This window comes from Sciurus carolinensis, chromosome 12, assembly GCF_902686445.1.
Source record: "Sciurus carolinensis chromosome 12, mSciCar1.2, whole genome shotgun sequence".
Taxonomy (NCBI): Eukaryota; Metazoa; Chordata; class Mammalia; order Rodentia; family Sciuridae; genus Sciurus; species Sciurus carolinensis.
This window is the reverse complement of record NC_062224.1, coordinates 67,171,757-67,190,093: the sequence shown is the minus strand read 5'-3', so window position 1 is coordinate 67,190,093 and position 18,337 is coordinate 67,171,757. Positions and strand designations below refer to the sequence as shown.

The 18,337-nt window shown below is 43.8% G+C and overlaps 1 protein-coding gene and 1 pseudogene across 2 annotated transcripts in view; one reads left to right on the top strand and one right to left on the bottom strand.

The window, feature by feature from the left end:
- Window positions 1-18,337, top strand: part of Cnih3 (cornichon family AMPA receptor auxiliary protein 3) — a 119,501-nt gene that overhangs the window by 37,432 nt on the left and 63,732 nt on the right. The gene's annotated exons all lie outside the window — the stretch shown is intronic.
- Window positions 8,466-9,142, bottom strand: LOC124962415 (swi5-dependent recombination DNA repair protein 1 homolog; annotated as a pseudogene).

Sequence of the window (18,337 nt, the reverse complement as noted above, 5' to 3'; positions counted from 1 at the left end):
CAGTGGATCAGTTCACTGATAATTGAATGAACTCCTGGGACGTGGGACCTAGTTGGAGGAGGTGGGTCACTGGGAGCATGCCCTGGGAGGATCTATCTTCTCCCCAGGCCCTGCTTCTGCTGTCCCTCTCTGCTTCCTGGCTGCCATGAGATTAGCAGCTTTCCTCTGCTGTGTCCTTCCACCATGATGTTCTGCCTTGGAGCTGGCCAACCATGGACTGAACCTCTGAAACTGTGAAAGTATATCTTTGCTCCTGTATCAATATTTGGCCCCAGCAAGGAAAAACTGACTAACACACCATCCCTGTTCCATGTTCAGAAATGCTGATCCAAATCCAGGGTGCATATTTTACATGTGAGGAAACCGAGATGAGGAAGCAAAGGGCACACTCAAGGGCAAAGCCAGGACCCAAACTCAAGTTCTGGACTCTCACACAATGCCCTTTCCATGAGCCCGGACTATGTATCTTTTTCTGCACATGCACATTTGAGATGGTGTTGTGAGATGCACTGTGAACTCTCTCTACTTTCTAAGGGTCACACTCTGGGTTCTCTGTTGCATCCTAATGTGGTACTGTGGTCACTATTCTTCCATCCAAGAATGTTAATTAATAAATTGGTAATGCCTGACTCCTAAAACTTCTCAAAGCAGATGGTGCTATTTAGAAAAATCTTAGAGCATATAGGGACCCTGTGTATGTGTGTGGGGAGTCCTATCTGCAGGAGATCATTACAGTGTGCACTTACCTTAAAAGCCCTGAAGGTTTCCACAGAGAGCTACAACTAGGCTTCCTATCGCAATTGATGGGTTTGTGCAGATTGGGAGGAAACCAAATGGCTCTAAATGGAGGAGTCTGTCTGTGCGCCCCTGGGGCTAAATTGATGGCATTTTATGAATTTTTTTTTCTCAGTAGTTGAATCAACATTTGGTTTTGAGGACTTGAGCATTAAAGCCTAAAATTCAAGGCTGAGTATAGCTTCTAAACTGGGTAAGGAGTTCAGGACCCCAAGGATAGTCTTCTTGGGCTCCTCAGATGTTTGTGTGGTCACTTCCTTCTTGCTTGGCTGCAGAGACTCTGGTCTCTTTCTTCCAGGCAGTTTTAAAGTTGAAATTTTATTCCTTCTCTTTGAGGTTGCCCTTTCCTACCTCCTGTCATTTCCTGCCACCTGGAGTTCTTACTCCACTCCTGTCACTGAATTCAGGAATCACGTCTTGTGCTCTCTCTGCACAGTGCCTGACACCTAGTAAGTGCTCATTCAATATTCAGAGAATGAAAGAACTGATCTGCACCTTGACCCAGTACAGTCCCTGGTGCTAGTGTCCAAGGACAGGGGAGGACTAATTAATGCCCTAAGATTTTAAAAAAGAAAATATAAAATAGTGCAAAAATCCATCTTTGCATGGCCAAGGAAGACCCTCTTAAAGAAAACTTCAAAAAGAATAAAACATAAAGCAAATATGGATGACATTGATTTACATTCAGTGAAGAACACCATACAGAGCCATAGATTGAGCTAATAATTAATGGGTGAAAGAAGAGAGAAGGTACGAAAATGTCTAAATCTGAAGGGAGAGTCTCATCTACAACATCACCAACAATAAGTGCAAATCAAAAAAGAAAAAGAAAAAAGAACGCAGCAATCCCACTGAAAATCGGGCAAAGGATCTAAGCAGGCAGTTTACAGAAAAGGAATCCCAAAGGCCAACCCTCCCACGAAGAGATGCCGTGATTTGTCCCTGGAGAAATGCAAATTCCAACAACAAAGAGATTCCGTTATGCCTGTTAGGCTTCAAAAACTAAAAAGCTGCATGCCGCCAGGTGTGGGTGGAGACGTGGGATCCTGAGTTCACAGCCACCTCTGGGGAATGTAGTCACCTTGCAGGACAACTGGAAGGACTAGTCCAGTTCAAACCCCCACGGACCTCATGACCCAGAAACTCCCTTCCCGGGTATAAATCCTCAGGTGGCATTGCCTAATTTGAGGTGATAAGGGTCAAGTCTGTGTTTCCTACTGGGGACTTGAATAGACAAAGTGTAGTGGTCACTTCCACGGAGTCTTGTGGTTATACTGCCCAGGGCAGAAGGTAAGAAAGAGATTGAGTTGTGAGCTCAGCAAACTAAAAATACACACGCAGGAACAATACGCTTTTTGTAAGAACACAGCAAACAGGAAGATGCATATAAACAAAATACAATAATTGTCCAGGATGGTCAAAGAGGGTTAACGGGATAAAAGGCAATGGATGAATAAAGTAAGAAAGAGCCTTGCTCAGCTCATAATGTGCCATGAACCCAGGAGCATGTTTAATTCCACCCTCTGTCCCTGAGGATCTCAAAACAAACCAAAAGCAACCTACCACTAACTGCTTTTCTGGAACTCTGGCCCAGAGCTTGCATTACTACTCTCCTTTACACAGGATCTTCAGTTTGACTGAAACAATCCATATTCAGGTGAGCAATTGATTCCTTGTGTGATCGGCTCCCACTCCCAGAAGCTGCTGCGTTTTCTTAGTAAACACAGAATGAAGAGGCTGGCAAATCCAGCTCCTGTCAGCCTGTAGTCCCTCTAGCTCCTGCTGTAGTGCCTGGCCACTGGTAGGCACTCAGTGATTATAGGAATGACTGGTGGCAGCTCTTCGTGGAAGATCCTTTGGGTGGTGGCAAGTACCCACTTGCTCTTAGATGCACAATCCCCCAGGTCTTGGACTGGTCTGGCCATGGGACATTTCGGGCCTGGATGTTGGAGAACATACTTGCTTATTCAAGGTTCAAGACCCCAAAATGTGTCTGGAAGGTTAGCAAGGCATTTGAGCTAGAAATTGGTCCTGCGGACTCTTATTAAGAGTCAGGTATGGCAGGCAAGTCAACCTTGGTGGGAGGAAGGGGCACTGGGACTAGGGATGGTTACAAGGGCAGGCTCTGTGGTTCCACACCTGCTTGGTGTGCTGGGCTGGCTCTGGTGCTGGGGGCTGCGTGGAGCAGGGCCTCTGGGCCCTCTGAGCATGACAAGGAAGGCCCCAGAACACTGCAGGCTGCCGTCCTCCTCTTGTCCCCTCCCTCACTGCTTTTGCTATTCTGAATGGCCATCTTACCTCTGCCTCTGACAACTCAGCAGAGTACAGGTCTTCTTATTATCCTCTCCTCTTTGGATCTTACCCTGACCTGGGTGGCTGCTGGCCAGAGTCAGGAATGGCTCTGTTGAGCGTTGGCAGGAGCAAGTCAGCTGGGGCGAGGCCTAGCCCATCTCCTCTCCTGCTCCTCTGGCTTCAGTCCCAGAAGTGCCTGGCTCTGGGTTGTCTTTGTTTTCTGTTAACTAGACAGGGACCAGGAAAACAATGTCAGAACAGCTGTGTCTGCAGATTCTGGCTCAGACAGTGGCAAAAAAGCCAGTGTGTTCTATGTTTCCCAATTTGTATTTACCATTCAGGTCTCAGGACTGGGCAGCCACTGCCTCCCTCCTTAGCTTGCCTACTGATCCCTGCCTCCTTCCCAGCACTCAGTCTTCCACCTGCAGCAGTGTGGGCCTGGTCGGCTTTCTCCCCCATCTGCATCCTCAGAGCAGCTCTGCCCTTGGCTCCTCCACCCTTGACCCCTACGATGACTTCATTCTCCTGGATTCAGAGTGTGTGATGCTAAGGACTGAGCCGAAGTCCCGGGGAGGAGTCCTGGGAAAAGAGGGGCGGGGCCATCTGCATGTCAATTATAGTTTAAATCACAGCTTTAAAAGTAGCAATTAACATACATTGTTACTTACTATGTTCTAGGCTTTGTGCCCAGTGCTTTTTGTACATTATTTCATTTAAACATGGTAGCAACAATATGAAGCAGAGGAACCATTACTGCCCCCTTTGTACTTGGGGAAACGGGCTGGGAGAGGTTGAACAACTTGCCCTCAGTCGTACACATCCACAAGGCAGAGATTGGATTCCAGTGGAAACCTTCGGACTCATGTCCTCGCCTAACCATGACACTGTGGTGGTTCACCGCCTCCTCATCCCAAGGAAGCTCTGTTTCTCTGTTCTTTTTTTTTTTTTTTTTTTTTTTGGGCTCCCAGGTCTAGTACTTTTTAGCTTTTATTTTTTATTTATTTATTTATTTTTTTTGCAGATTCATCATTTTTATTTATTTTATTTTTTATTTTTTTTATTTATTTTTTTACGTTTACATAGGGTAATGATGTTTCTTTTTTTTCCCTTCCCCCCCACCCCTCCCACCCTTTTCCCTTTATACAGTCCTTCTTTCCTTCATTCTTACCGCTCTCCTTAGCCTAACTCTAAACCTAACCCTAAACCTAATGCTAACCCCTCCCACCCCCATTATATGTCCTCATCCGCTTATCAGCGAGATCATTCGTCCTTTAGTTTTTTGAGATTGGCTTATCTCACTTAGCATGATATTCTCCAATTTCGACCATTTGCCTACAAATGCCATAATTTTATGATTCTTCATTGCGGAGTAATATTCCATTGTATAAATATGCCACAGTTTCTTTATCCATTCATCAACTGAAGGGCATCTAGGTTGGTTCCACAATCTGGCTATGGTGAATTGAGCAGCAATGAACATTGATGTGGCTGTATCTCTGTAGTATGCTGATTTTAAGTCCTTTGGGTATAGACCAAGGAGTGGGATAGCTGGGTCAAATGGTGTTTCCATTCCAAGCTTTCTGAGGAATCTCCGCACTGCTTTCCAGAGTGGCTGCACTAATTTGCAACCCCACCAGCAATGTATGAGTGTTCCTTTTTCCCCACATCCTCGCCAACACCTATTGTTGCTTGTGTTCTTGATAATCGCCATTCTAATTGGGGTGAGATGAAATCTTAGGGTAGTTTTGATTTGCATTTCTCTTATTACTAGGGATGTTGAACATTTTTTCATATATCTGTTGATTACTTGTACATCTTCTTCTGTGAAGTGTCTGTTCATTTCCTTAGCCCATTTGTTGATTGGATTATTTGTATTCTTCATGTAGAGTTTTTTGAGTTCTTTATAGATTCTGGAAATTAGCGCTCTATCTGAAGTATGGTTGGCAAAAATATTCTCCCACTCTGTAGGCTCTCTCTTCACATTTCTGATAGTTTCCTTTGCTGAGAGAAATGTTTCTCTGTTCTGACGCACAGCCTAGGTCTCCTATTTCACACTCACTGCAGCCAGCTGAGGTAGGGATGGTTATTATTCCCATTTTACAGATGAGGACAGCCTGGAGAAGGGAAGTGCCATGCCCGAGGTCACACAGTTGGTAGCTGGCAGGGCTGAGCCTGAGCTGAGACATCCTCCTAGTGCAGAGGTAGCCCCTGTCGGGATCGGGGAGGCATAGAGACAGGGTGGTTCCCCTTGTGATGGTGGGAGGAGGGCCATGTGTTGGAGCAGCTGCTGAATATGGGCGGGCTTGGGAGGATGGTGGTATTAGATCAGATAATCATGGGGCAGACATCGGGTATTGGTGCAAGGGTCAAGCCTGGTTGCTAGAAGGGCAGGTTTTGTTTTCTCCCTGATCAGTGGCCCTCCTGTACAGAGTCTCAGGGGCTCTGCTCCTTCAGGCACTGGTTTTGGGATTGGCCCAGCTCCATCATTTCGTGGAGCTGTTTCTGGGTGACCCACAGCACAGGGAGTGCCTGCTCACGAGGGTGGACCCCCGCCCTTGTGGCAATGAAAAGCTGCCTGTGTGTGCGGCGGGGCAGACGGTGTCAGGACGGGTCTGTCTCTTCTCTGTCCCACAGGCTCCTCTCCCTAAATGGAGGAGGCCAGTCGCCTACTCTTTCCAACTTATTTTAAGGCAGCTTCCTTCCTAAGATGAGCTCACTGACGGATGCCAAAATGTATGACGGTTTCTCATGTGACAGAGGGACCCACTGGGACGATCACTCTGTCATTTTTCTCCAACCAGGCCCACTGACAAGGGTCTGTCAGTCAGAGTCCTTGACTCTCCCTGGTATTAGAGGGTTGCGATGTTTAATTTTATGGTTCAATTTGACCTGGCCATGGTGCCTGGATGTGTGTTCATACATGATTCTGGATGTTTCTGTGAAGTGTTTTTGGAAAAGTGTAACAATTAAATAGTAGACTTTGAGTAAAGCAGATTGTCTTCCTCAATGTGGGTGGGCCTTGTCCACTCAGTTGAAGGCCTGAATAGAAGGAAAGAGAAATCTCCCTTGAAAAATTCTGCCACCAGATGACCTTTGTACTTGAATCTCAGATTTTGGATTTCTTAGCCTTCATAATTACTGGAGGCAATTCTTTAAATTTATGTATATCTATCTATATCTATATATATGTATCTATCAACTTCTCTCTATATATGTATATATAATATATATATAAATATATACACATCTATACATATACATTCATATATATCCAGTTGGTTCTGTCTCTGGAGCACCTTGATTGATACAGAGGCAAAGTGGGATGGGGGTTAGGACAAGACTCAGGCCCTGTGCTGGATGGATGTTTTCTTCCCTCCTCTAGGCTCTTGGGCATATAGGATTAAGCAGAAAATATATTGACTTGGAACCCTCAGAAAGCAGGCTCATGTCACCCTGTCACCCAAATGAATGGGTACAATAATACATGCTCCTCATTCCCCCTTAAGAAGACAATGAAACTACACGGCTCCCCGCAAAAATGTCAAGCTAGAAGGAGAGGTGAATTCTGATTCCAGCTCGCCCCTATCAGCTGGGTGGCCTTGGACATTCATAATGACCTCTCATTCAATTAGAAAGTGTGTGTCATGTCTGTCTGTTTGGGATGTTACATAAAATGAATATAATGGAAATACTCAGGAAAGTTTCAACCATCCCATGACTTCCAGTATTGTTCATTTCAGGAAAGCAGGTGGGCGGTGGGTGAAGGGGTAGAAATTAGTTATGAACATTTTTATATACCACGGCCTCCTTGGTGGCTGAGCAAAGACTGGATAAGTGGCTGGTATCCATGTAGAGCCCCAGAGAGGCCTTTTGAGTTTGAAAACAATGCTGAGCTCTTTTTGGGGATGCGGAAGCCACGAAGCACTTACCTGTGGGAGGTTAGGAGTAGTGAATAAAGGGATTGTAGGTCTCATGTCTGTACAGTTTCACACATAAGCCACGTGTGTGTTACGCCCAACACAGTGGCTCCCATCCCCATCTTCCTCCTGCCTCTGGGACCTCCAGCTTGGGCTGTGGTTTGAAGGCATAGCTCCTACTGGGACAAGACATGGAACAGAAGTGAAAGGCAGACCTGTCTGTCACAGTCACTCTCTGAGTGTGGGATCTGGGACTCCCAGGGAGGCTCAGGGTGAGCTGCTTCCCTGGGGAGGCGATTGCTCTGATGCTTTTTCTTCTTTCACACTTACATTCTCAGGGGGCCCTGGAAGCTCTTCCCCCTCGAGAACATCTGAGATTACAGCAGCAACAGTTTCAGGTATTTTGCAGATAGAGGTCCTCTCTTTCCTAGGGCTGCCGTAACAAAGTGCCATGGACTAGGTGGCTATGGCAATGGGAGCTTTTGCCCTCACAGTTCTGCAGCTGGACGTCTGCAGTCTGCATGATGCCCGGGTCACAGCTGGGGGGCGAGCCCTTCCCAGCCTCTTCTTGGCTAACGAGTCCTGACAATGCTGGTCCTTGGCTCAGATCTGCACCACTCCATTGCCACCTTCCTGGTAGCATGGCCTTCCTCTCTGTGTGTCTTTTTCTGACTTTTTTTTTGGACATATAAAGTTCAATAACCCTATTAGATCAGCAGGTGAAAAAATATGTCAAATGAATGGAAACAAGATTCATAAACCTAGAGAGGGAAAGGCACTTTTAAACCACCAACCTGTAGAATGAATTGGACATAACTTTCTTATGTTCGTATATGAATACACAACTAGTTTAACTCTACATCATGTTCGACCACAAGAATGGGATCTAATTACAATAAGTTATACTCCATGTACGTATATGTCAAAATACACTCTACTGTCATGTATATCTAAAAAGAAAAAAAATTAAAAAACAAAAAACCACCCACCAACCCTACCACCAGGAGCATCATGATTCCCCTGCCACATTTAGCCGCTATGCCTGCCTGCCGCCCCCCCCAACCCCCCAGCCCCAAAGTAGTAGATTGATGGAGGCTGGCTGGTAGGCACTAGAAAAACACAAGTCCTCAGGGAGTCCCATCTAGATGGAACTATTTTTTTAACACTGAAAATAAAATTTTCTGCTACAAAAAAGCAAAGTCATATACTAAAACAGGGTTCCAGAACTATCCAAATTACTCTTCAAATGATTTTAATTTTATTTTTGAATGTCAAGTTTTCTTTGCCAAATCTTTCCAAAACACTAAATTTTAGAACTTAAAATTTATGAGTGGCCTAAACTGATGTCATCAAGACACCTTCCTCTAAGCCCTAATGTGCATATCTCCCCTTTAAAATGTGCAAGTATCTTGTCATTAAGTTGTCATTCTCAAAGATATTTCTCAAGAAAAAAATTACTAATTAAACACCTGTTAATTCTTCTTCACATCTGGTATAATGCAGCAATTGATCATCCAGCCCATAGTGGTCTATCCATTGAGTAAGGCTTACTTTCTTGTTCTCTTCGGACATAACTGACTGAAGCTCAGAAAGCAAGAGCTGGCTACAGTTTCTCCACTTCGATATTAACAACTCAACTGAGACAGGTTATTCTTTGATCTATATATTTTGACTAGTTTTAGCCTCCAAAGAAGCTCTTCTTTGTCCTGAACCTGCTTCACCAATTCTGCTTTTTCTTCATTTAACTCTTGTTTAGCATTCTCAATCACAAAATCAAGTGACTTCGATTTACATGCACTGATTTTCTTGGTATTTTTTGAATGTGCATGTTCTTCAGATTCACTGCCTTTGTTTTTAGAACTTTCTTGAAATTCCAAAGAGTTTTCTTCTTTTGAAGATGCTGGTTTCTCTGAAACAGTCTGATCATTTTCTTTCTTCTCTACTTTAAGACGTTCTATCACACTGCAACAGGAATTAAATGACAATCTTGTTTTCCTTAATTTGTCTTTAAGTGTTGCACTCGTAGGTTGTTTTTGTGAACTATCCGTACGGGGAGGTAGTGGCTCCACACAGGCCTGTGGAGTCGTAGGCTGGATCACAGCCGAGTCTGATGGACTTTGCATAGTGGAAGTGAGATCTTGATTTACTTCTGAGGTGCAGCTCCCAGGCGCCCCCCAGCTGCGGAGTGCGACACCTCCCTCGCAATCTCCAACCCGGTGCCAGCGTCCTTTTTCTATCTTTTATCAGGACACTGTCATTGGATTTAGGGCCCCACTCTAGTATGACCTCACCTTTCTTAATTACATCTGCAAAGACTCTGTTTGTAAGTAAGGTCACATTCTAAGGTGCCAGGTGGACATGAGTTTTTTGAGTCTCCATGGCATGGAGAAATCAAGAAAGGGTCCGTTCAAGGAGGCTAGGAGTTGAGCATGGAGCTGGCTGAGTCCAAACATAGAGCTAAGCCCTTCTTGGCAGAACTAAATCCTCTAGGCAGAGTTTTGAGGGGGCTGGGGCACAACCCCATCATTAGACAACTTCGGTGGCTTTTCTCAAGGCCTAACTCTTCTCTGAGGTGGATTAACCCACGTTCATGTTCTGGCTTCCTGGGTCTGACTTGCTGGGATTCATGATCTCTTTTCACGTGGCCTCTGAACACTGCCTTTTCATTGGGGTGCAAGGACCTGAAAGCCGTCACCCACCATGGGTAAGTCTGCACAATCAGTACTGACTTCATGCTTACTGACCTGTGTCATAGTGTCCTCCTTGGTCCTCTCCACGCAACCCTTTTACTCGTTTTCTTAGAAGGAGGGACATCAAGCAGCAAATGCACTCAGTCCCACAAGGCACGTAAGGGCCACACCCCCAGTGGAAGCGATGGGGCTTCTTGCTGCACTGATCTAGTTTTGAGAGCTGCAGTGGGATATGCCCCATCCCAGAGGGGGATTCCAAGCCAGTCCTTGCCCTCCACCTGCTCGCTTACCGCTGACTGTGTTGCTCACCCTGGCTGCTTCAAATGCCCTGGGCTGTTCTGTGCTTCACATCTTGCAAGTGTTCCCTGCTTGGAGCCTCTGCATGCAGGATAACTTCCTTACCAGGAACTTTCTTCCCCAGAACTTTCCATGTCTGGCTTCCATGTTCAGGTTTCTTAGCCTAAATGACACCTCGTCGAGGGAACTTTCTTGATCACTGTTATGGTTTGGATCTTGAATGTCCCCCAAGGGCTCATGGATTGAAGACTTAGTTCCCAATGCATCACTGTTCAGAGGTGGAGCTTTGGAGTAGTGACTGGATCACGAGGACTCTGGTGAGTCCACTGACAGTTCATACTTGAATGGCATATTTGGAAATGGTAGGAACTGTAAGTGGTAGAACCTAGTGGGGAGAAGTAAATCACTGGAGGCATGACCTTGAGGGTATATTTTGTCCCCAGTTCTTCCTCTTTCTCTTTTGCTTCTGGCCACTATGAGGTGAACAGTCTTCCTCTGCCATGCCTTTTTGCCATGATGTTCTGTCTTACCACAGCAATGGAACCAGCTGAACATGGAATGAAATCTCTGAAACTATGAGCCAAAATAAATATTTTCCTCTTTAAGTTGTTTTTCTCAGGTATTTTTGTCACAGTGGCAGAAAGCTAATACAATCACCTACCTCATTCTAATTTCTTCATATCACCTATTTTATTTTTGTCATGTTTCCCTTTCTGATATTTTTCTTATCTATTTGTTAATTATCTCCTCCATCCTTGTCCCTGATTACAGCCTCTATGATAGCAGAGACCTTATCTTCCTCATTGCTGTATTCCAGAGCCAAGAACAGTGCCAGATACCTTGTGGGCATCTAGTCACATTTTGGGGGGCATCTTTAGTGACTCAGTACTTTCTTTTTGCCCCTTTAAGACACAGACGGGTGGCATGTGGGCTGGATGGAGCACTAACTGATTCAGGACTCAGAGATCTGGGTCTGTGTGGGTTGTACTTTGCTCATCATGCAATGCAGAGTGTCATTCAAACAACAACTGTGTCTCAGTGTTTCTTATGGGGGAAATTCTTACTCAGTCCACAGAGTTCTTGTGTAGCTCAAACTATTTCATGAAGATAATGCAACGTGAATGCAAGGTAGTGATAGTTCAACCATGTAAGATCTTTCCAAGATAGGGGTATGCTGTGGAGGAAACACAGGAGGAGAAGGTCCCTGGGAAAACCAGTTCTCCTAATGCTAAACTTTCTGATGTGACATCCCTGGGGACTCATTAGCTAATGGAGATTGAAGTTGCAATCATTTCTTCATCTTCCAGGAATCATGCCATAATGCAGCATGATTATTTTTAGCAAATTAACTATTTCAGAAAAGCGGGGTGAGTTTGCATCTCCTAGTTATAAATGTTTTGGACCTAAAGATCTAAGCATCCTGGGGTTCTTTCTAGAGGGTTTTTACATTTCCCTGCCTCTTGGGGTGGGTCCAGGCACCTCCACAGCTGGTGTTTGGATTGGATGGCATGGAGGTAGTCTGGATTTAGGGCAGACTCAGTGACTGGCATCCCTCTTGTCTTTGGTTGGGCTAGAGGGAATCATGCTTCTTGACCCTCTGTGTGTGTGGACAGAACAGGCTGGAAGGTTGAGGCAGGTCCCTTGGGGATGAGTTAGTCTAAGCCGAGCTCAAGCCCAGCATTGTAGGAACAGCTTCTAGTGTGTTTCTGCGGTGGCTCCCTGCCTCTCTATACTTCTCTGTGGTTGTCCCTGGACTCCTAGCTCTGCCTCTTCTGGAGTGTCCAGCGTGGCCCTCCTCTAGGTCCTGGTGTCTGCCCTTCTCCTCCCTCCATCTTGCATGGCTCTGAACTACCACCCCAGAACCTCACTTTTGCGCCATCTTATCAGGCTGGGCTGAGCCCCACGTAGGACCTAGACGACCTGGCTAGTAGGGTCTTGAAGTCCTGTTCCTCTAGTTTTGTTCCCACTTCTCTGCTGCCTGTGTTCCCAGCCCTTTCTGTGCTCATTCAAACCCCCATCTCAAGAGTGTGTTTATGATAAAGCTGGAAGATGTCCCGGAGGGAGAGTGGGATAAGCAGTGAGGGAGGCTCCGAACAGAAACATCAACCCGACGACTTGGACGTGATGGGACAGATCCTCGAAGCCACAGACAAGCAAAGCTCATGTAATAGGAAACATATAACCAGAATAGTCCTAAATCTATTCAAGAAATTAAACTTGTATCTTAGATCTTCCCACAGAGAAAACTGTCTTAGAAAAAAGTACAGAAGGAAATCTTTGTGGTCTCTGGAGTTCTTAGATCTAAAAACTGAAAAACTGATGACTCTCAAAATGAAAATCTTTAGTTCTGAGGAACATACTGTTAACAATCAAAGACAATTCCAGTGGTTCAGGAGGCTGAGGCAGGAGAATCTCAAGTTCAAAGCCAGCTTCAGCAACCTCAAGGTCCAAAACAACTCAGTGAGACCCTGTCTCTAAATAAAATACAAAATAGGACTGGGGATGTGCCTCAGTGGTTGCGTGCCCCTGAGTTCAATCCACCCCCCAAAAAGAATGAAAGACAAGCTACAGATTAGAAGAAAATCTTTGCAAATTAAATATCTTACAATAAACTTGTATCCAAAATATATAAAGAACCCTCAAAAGTCATTAATGAGAAAACCAATAGAATTTTTAAAAAGGGCCAAATGATTTGAATATACTTCATCAAAGAAGATACCAGATGACAACTAAACCCAGCATCATTTTCACTGGAGAAATGCAAATGAAAACTATAAAGAGGTACCTCTAAATACCTATTAGAATGGCAAAAAACCAAAAACCAAAAACCAAACAAACTGAAAACACTGATGATAATAGTTTTTGGCTAGGATGCTGAGTAACTGAAACTCTCATCTCTTGTTTGTGGGAATGCAAAATGGTAGAGCCACTTTAGAAGACCATTTGTTAGTTTCTTAGAATCTTAGACCCTTACTACATGATTCAGTAATTCCCCTTCCATTTATCCAAGGAAATAAAAAAAAAACCTTACATTTTGATAAAAATCTTTATACACATGTTTTCTGCAGGCTTGTTTATAATTGTCAAAATCTAGAAACAATCCAAGCATCCTCTAACAGGTGAATGAACGGACAACCTGTAGTTCATCTATGGACTGGAATACTACTCAGCAGTGAAAAGGAACCCACAATTGATATAAACAACAATGTGGCAGAATCTTAAATACATTAAGTGAGAGAAAGCAGGTAGGCAACCTCAAAAGCCTACCTACTGCATGGTTCCATTTTTGTGACTTTCTGGAAAAGACAAAACTATAGGGATAGAGAACAGATTAGTAGTTCCCCTGCAGTTCATTCTGTGCACTGTTAAGATTTGTGGAACTTTTCATCAAAAAGCATTCATTTTACTGTATTAAATTTTAAAATAAATTACAAAACAAGAGTGAGATCTGACATGGTCTTATCATCAGCTGTTCGAATTTGCCTATGACTCTCAGGTGTTGGGCTAACTGTGCAGTGGAGAAGCTGGTCTGTGTGTGTAGCTGGACTAAAGGAGTGCTGGCCACTCCTTGCCCAGCCTGGGATCATGCTCGGTCTGTCCCTGATGCTGGCAGCTGGGCTCCAGGTAGAAGTCCACAGCACCCAAAGGATGATCTAGCCCTGTGCTGCCTATGGCTGCTGTTCTCAGAGGCCTGTCAGGAGGTTGGAACAGAGAATCTATTTGTGAACCTCGCTAAGCAGAGGGTAACTTCAATCTTGCTTCTTCAGGGAAGCTCGTCTTAGTTTGTGTGGTTAGTTGCTCATTCTTCTGTGTGTCCTTAGACTCCTTCTTTCCTCCTCTCTGTATATATTGGGAGGCAGAATAAGGTAATGGTAACTTCTTGGGCTTTAGTGTCAGTCAGATTTTGCTTTGAATCCTGGTGGTGATCATGAGTGAGTTATTGAACCACATTTGGTCTCAGTTTCTTCATCTCTAAAATGCGGGTAATAGTAGTACCTAGCTCATGACGTGACCAAAGGATTACATGATATAAATCAAAGGCAGCAGATAGCCCCGCGCCTGATGTGGTGAGCCTGTGATAAATGGCAGCCATGATTATGATCATCTCGATTGTATCCCTTGTCGCATCATCATATGGCTGCCTGTTGACACGCTTGTCTTCCTGTCTGGGTGGGGAATGTGCTGAGGACTGTAGCTGTGTCTGGTGGACTCTCATGTCTCCAGTGACTTACTAGCCTAGGGATTGTGTATAGAAGATGCTCATCAAGTGGGTGGGGGGATTCATGAGGGATGGATCCTGGGATGCGATGCTGAAAGACTGTGTCTTGCAGTTGGCGTCACCATTACCAGAAGGCACCCAGGAAGTGCCCTTATCTGATGGAACCCACAGGTACAGATCCACTTCCTGCTTCTCCTTCTCTGCCCCTCCTTTAGGTAAGGAGCCGAGTGGTTGCTTCCAGCACGTCTGAGACGCTCAGCATCCCCAGTAGCTCCTCTCTCCCTGCTTCAAGCACCAGCTGCCTTTGCTTTGTGTAGTCCAGACCCACCTGCCTGCACGGTACAGGGCCGCGGACACAGGCACGGGACTAGGATGGGATGGTCCAGGTGTGTCTTCAGTCACAGCCACAGTTTGGCCCCCAGCCTGTCTGGGGGGGCTTGTATATCATGCACTAACGGGACCTCGACAGATGTTCCGAGACGTGCTTCCAGTGACTGGATGAAAATATGGAGGACGGTCTTATTACTGGACAGATAATAGCCCATGGAGTGTCCACGGCAATCTTACAGGAGGGGGATGCCAGCTTAGGCTCTGTCCGTGGTCCTGCCTGGCTCACACTGACACCAGGGGGAATGTGGATGTGGACGTGGATACTGAGGACATTATGTTTACTAGGATTTGTAGCTGGGAGACAGATCGTGTCTCAAAGATTGGAATGATGGACCAGACTGAGTAAGGAAGAGTGAAGATGGATAAAGACCAATTCCTTTTCTTAGGACTTTGAATCCTGAATCCTACAAAATGAAGTGAGCTGAGTTTAACTGAGGCACATGAAAAAGACTCAGGACTTTTCAGTAATGTAAATTTGGTTTAAATCCAGGGATGTGACACACACACACACACACACACACACAGAGCTAATATGGTCAGGCTGCATTAACAGAGACCTAGGTTGCAAAGCAGAGTAGGTGAGTGAGGCTGTTACTCTCTGTGCCTGTCAACCTCACCTTGGATGTGGTTCTGGCAGCCACATTTTAGTAGGGACATTTGCAACCTGTCATGTCAGTGGAAGGCAATTAGAATGATGAGGCAATTTAGCACTAGTTTGTGTAAATAATGGTTAGAGAGATTTATCTTGGGAAAGAAAATTGTGCTTGGGCCGTAATAGCTGACAATACTTGAAGGGCTTCTACATGAAGGAGAATTTGATCCATTCTGTCCCTCTCAGCACTCACTGCTCTCGAATAGCATTTCTGCAGGGATGGAAATGCTTTATACTCTGGTACTGAATAGCTGTTACACTTAACGTGTGGTGGCAAACCAAATTTTTAATTTAATTTTAATTCATAAAAATGTGACTTATGGCTGCTCTCTTAGACTGTGCAAATTTAGAGGGCAAATAAAAGAATAGACCAGGGGACAGCAAGCTTTTTTCCCCATAATACAATGAATACCTGTTTGTTGTGTGGTTAGGATAATATTTTCCAATTATCAGTTAAAAATAATTTGAAAAAAGTATTGACTCTAATGAAATGAACTTTTTTTGGTTCAGTCATATAGCAAAATGACTAACAACAACTTTTAAATAGACTCCTAATGTCTGGGGGGATTTTCAAGATGGCGGACTAGAGGGTGACTGCATCTCCTGTTGCTCCAGAACTCAGGATTCAAGAAGAGGAGGTATTGAGAGACTCAGACCAACTCAGAGACGCTGGGTGAGTTGCTCCCACTGGGTGAAGCTCGGCCCAGGCGGCAGGCTGGGACAGTGAGCAGCTTTTCAGAGCAGGGCAGGGTGGCAAGAGGCTTTCCCGAGCAGCCCGGCTCCATCTGGCGGCAGGCCCGGTCCACAGCCAGCTTCTCAGAGTAGACCCGCCTAGTGAGAGACTTTCTGAGCACACCCACTCCCCAATCCCGCACCCAGTGGCAGGCCAGGGGCAGCTTTCTTTGGAAGCACTGCATTATCAAGTTCCTCCAGGCTACTGAAGGCTGGGAGGTGATACACTGGAAATCTACTGGGACACTATAAGCCAATAGAGGAAATCTGCAATATCTCAGAGTCCCACTGATATCTGACCAATATGAGAAAACAAGGGAAGAAAATGTTCCAAACAAACCTAGATACTATATCAATAAAACCCAATGACAGCACAGCAGAAGAAATGTTAGAAAGGGAGTTCAGAATGTACATAATTTAAACAATCAGAGAAGCAAATGAGGAGATGAAAGATCAAATGCAGGCATTGAAGGAGGAGATGAAAGAGCAAATGCAGACATTAAATGATCACACCAATCAACAGTTAAAAGACCAAATACGGGAAGCAAGAGATCATTTCAATAAAGAGTTAGAGATACTGGAAAAAAACCAAACAGAAATGCTTGAAATGAAGGAAACAATAACCAAATTAAAAACTCCATAGAAAGCATAACCAATAGGATAGAACACCTGGAAGACAGAACCTCAGACATTGAAGACAAAATATTTAATCTTGAAAACAAAGTTGGCCAAAAAGAGAAGATGGTAAGAAATCATAAACAGAATCTATAAGAATTATGGGCTATCATGAAAAGGCCAAATTTAAGAATTATTGGGATTGAGGAAGGCACAGAGTAACGAACCAAAGGAATGAACAATCTTTTCAATGAAATAATATCAGAAAATTTCTAAAATCTGAAGAATGAAATGGAAAACCAAGTACAAGAGACTTATAGGACTCCAAATACACAAATTTACAACAGACCCACACCAAGGCACATTATTATGAAAATACCTAACATACAAAATAAAGACAGAATTTTAAAGGCCATGAGAGAAAAGAATCAAATTACATTCAGGGGGAAACCAATAAGGATATCAGCAGATTTTTCAATCCAGACCCTAAAAGCTAGAAGGGCCTGGAACAACATTTTTCAAGCCCTGAAAGAAAATGGATGCCAACCAAGAATCTTTTACCCAGCAAAACTTACTTTCAGATTTGATGACAAAATAAAATCCTTCCATGATAAACAAAAACTAAAAGAATTTACAAAAAGAAAGCTGGCATTACAGAGCATTCTTAGCAAAATATTCCATGAGGAAGAGATGAAAAACAATGATGCAAATCAGCAATTGGAGGAACTATCCTAAAGGAATAACCAAATAAAGGAGATACCGAGTCATGTCAAAAAACAAAACTGAGCCAAATGACTGGAAATACAAGTCATATCTCAATAATAATCCTGAATGTTAATGGCCTGAACTCATCAATCAAAAGACATAGACTGGCAGATTGGCTTAAAAAGAAAAATTCAACAATATGCTGCCTGCAAGAGACTCATCTCATAGAAAGAGATACCCACAGACTAAAGGTGAAAGGATGGGAAAAAACATACCATGCACATGGACACAGCAAAAAAAAATGGAGTATCCATCCTCATTTCAGATAACGTGAACTTCAAGCCAAAGTTAGTCAGAAGGGATAAAGAAGGACATTTCATACTGCTTAAGGGAAGCATAAATCAGCAAGACATAACAATCATAAATATCTATGCCCCAAACATTGGCTCATCCTTGTACATCAAACAAATCCTTCTCAATTCCAGAAATCAAATAGACCACAACACAATAATACTAGGTGATTTTAACACACCTCTCTCACCACTGGATAGATCATCCAAACAAAAATTGAATAAAGAAACCATAGATCTCAATAACACAATCAACAATTTAGACTTAACGGACATATATAGAATATACCATCCAACAAAGAGCAAATATACCTTCTTCTCAGCAGCACATGGATCCTTCACTAAAATAGACCATATTTTATGCCATAAAGCTAATGTTAGCAAATATAAGAAGACAGAGATACTACCCTGTATTCTATCAGATCATAATGGATTGAAATTAGAAATAAATGACAGAATAAAAAACAGAAACTACTCCAACACCTGGAGATTAAATAATACGCTATTATATGATGAATGGATAACAGAAGACATCAGGAGGGAAATTAAAAAATTCTTAGAAGTAAATGAGAACAAAGACACATCATATCAAAATCTCTGGGACACTTTGAAAGCAGTACTTAGAGGAAGATTTATTTCATGGAGCGTATTCAATAAAAGAAGAAAAAATCAACAAATAAACG